We start from the raw sequence: 2,825 nt of genomic DNA, 5'->3' as shown, positions 1-2,825 counted from the left end.
TGTTGTTCCTCTTAACCAATCTCTTTCCCAGTACAGCCATGGGCTCAAAGCGTATCTGACCACCTTGTCCAACTGTGGGAGGATCTAACTGAGCCACAACATCTTCACCCACCTTCTCTTTAAGTTGTGAGACATGAAAAACAGGGTGAAGTTGGGATCCTGGGGGTAAAGCAAGCCTGTAAGCTACTGCACCAACCTTCTCAGTAACCTCATAAGGCCCATAGTACTTAGAAGAGAGCTTGATGTTCCCTCTTATGGCCACTGTAACCTGTCTATATGGTTGAATCTTAAGATAGATCCAATCCCCAACATTGAATGATCTTTCACTTCTGCCTTTGTCAGCCTGTACTCTCATCCGATTCTGTGCGTGTAGGAGGTTTTGTTTGAGGGCAGCTAGGACTGCACCCCTTTCTGCCAACCAATCAAACTCCCCTTCATAGAGTTGCAGATTCATAGCCAGTAGGGGAGGGGCATAACCATATAAAGCCTGAAATGGAGTGCACCTAAGGGCAGAGTGGTAATTGGTGTTATACCACCACTCAGCCAGGTGCAACCCCTTAGCCCAATTCTTAGGTTTCTGAAAAACCATACACCTTAGTTAACTTTCTACACACTGGTTCACCTTCTCAGTTTGACCATCAGTCTGTGGATGATAGGCAGTAGAGAGATTCAATGTCACCTGCATGTGCTTGAATAGGGCTTGCCAAAATCTGCTGGTGAAGATTTTGTCCCTATCAGAGATGATGCTCCTTGGAAGGCCATGTAATTTATATATATTCTCCATGAATAATTCAGCTACCCCTTCAACAGTATAAGGGTGAGATGGGTGAGATAAGGGAAGGAAGTGAGCATATTTAGTCAGTCTGTCCACTATGACTAATATGACTTCCTTGTGACAAGATTTAGGCAATCCTTCAACAAAATCCATAGAAATGCTCTGCCAGGCCTCAGTAGGTATACTCAGTGGTTGGAGAAGGCCAGGGTAGGCAACATTTTCAGTCTTGCATTTCTGGCATACATCACATTTCCTTACCCAATCCTTGACCTCCTTCTTCATTCATTTCCAAAAAAAATAGAGTTTTCATTCTTTGATAAGTCCCAGTCTGTCCAGAATGTCCCCCAATGGCAGACTCATGTAGTTTGGAAATCAACTCTTGTCTCAGATTCCCATTTGTACCAATATACAATCTGTTTTTGTACCTTACCAATCCTCCTGATATAGAAACCTTAGGATTAGTAGTAGGATGAACAAGGCTTGCAGTGAGGGTTTTAGTTGCCCAAGGGTCATCCTTGTAGCTAGCAATAACTTCCTCTATCCATTGAGGTTGGACCACTGAAATGGAATGGAGGGTAGCTTCTGTGTCAGTTTCTCTTCTAGACAATGCATCTGTTGCAATGTTATCAGTGCCCCTCTTATACTGAATAGAATAGTCTAACCCCAACAGCTTGGTCAATCCCTTTTGCTGCAAGGCTGTGGTTATCTTTTGTTCAAGCAAAAATTGCAGACTGTGGTGGTCAGTCTTGATGGTAAAGTGCCTCCCCAAGAGATAGGGTCTCCATTTGTCCACAGCATTGATGATGGAGATGTATTCCTTCTCATAGATGGATAACCCTAGGTGTCTGTTCCCAAAAGCTTTGCTAAAAAAAGCAATGGGTCTCCCTTCTTGTACTAACACAGCCCCCATACCCTTGTAGCTGGCATCTGCTTCTACAATAAAATCCTTCTGGAAGTTAGGCAATGCAAGTACAGGAGAATGACATAGTGCATGCTTCAATTGCTTAAAAGCTTCCTCAGCCTCTGGAGTCCACTGAAATGAATCCTTCTTTAATAAGTCAGTAAGAGGTTTGCTTATAACTCCATAGGCTTTGATAAATCTCCTGTAGTATCCAGTCAACCCCAGAAACCCTCTTAGAGCTTTAACTGTCATAGGCCTAGGCCAAGCTGCCACAGCTTCTAATTTAGTAGGATCAGTTTGCAGACCTGCTTTGGAAATAATGTGTCCCAAGTATTCCACTTGTGCCTGAGCAAAAGAACACTTGCTTAACTTTGCCAACAACAGATGTTGTCTCATGATAACCAATACCTCTTTCAACTGTTGCCAATGGCTTTCTATGCTGGGACTGTACACAAGGATATCATCAAAGAATACTAGGACTAATTTCCTGAGTAGAGGTCTGAAAACTTGATTCATCAGGGCTTGGAATGTGGCAGGAGCATTGGTTAGCCCAAAGGGCATAACCCTAAATTCATAGAGGCCCTGGTGTGTTCTGAAAGGTTGTTTTGAACTCCTCCCCTTACTTCATTCTGACCTGGTGATACCCAGCTCTTAGGTCCAACTTAGAGAAACACACAGAACCAGCCAACTCAGAGAACAAGTCCTCCACCAAGGGAATAGGGAACTTGTTTTTGATAGTGATATTATTTAGAGCTCTGTAGTCCACACAGAATCTCCATGTATTGTCTTTTTTGGGCACCAGAAGTACTGGAGAAGCAAAGCATGAAGTGTTGGGGATTATCACTCCAGTAGACAGTATTTCCTCCACCATTCTTTCAATGGTATTTTTCTGGTCAAAAGAATATCTGTAAGGTCCCATATTTACAGGCTTAGCTCTAGGGATTAATGGAATGGTATGGTCAAGGGACCTCTTAGGTGGTAGGGTAGAGGGTTCTTTGAAGACATCTTGAAATTCAGACAACAGTTTGGAAAGTTCAGGGTTCACAGTGTGGGTGTTTGTTGTTAGGAACATCATGTAATAGGTTTTGATGATACCAACTGTTAAGTAAGAATCCCCAAGTCTCGATACATAGGCAAAACAATGTAAGT

The sequence above is a fragment of the Ipomoea triloba genome, chromosome 4, assembly GCF_003576645.1.
Source record: "Ipomoea triloba cultivar NCNSP0323 chromosome 4, ASM357664v1".
NCBI lineage: Eukaryota > Viridiplantae > Streptophyta > Magnoliopsida > Solanales > Convolvulaceae > Ipomoea > Ipomoea triloba.
This window is presented reverse-complemented; position numbering follows the sequence as displayed.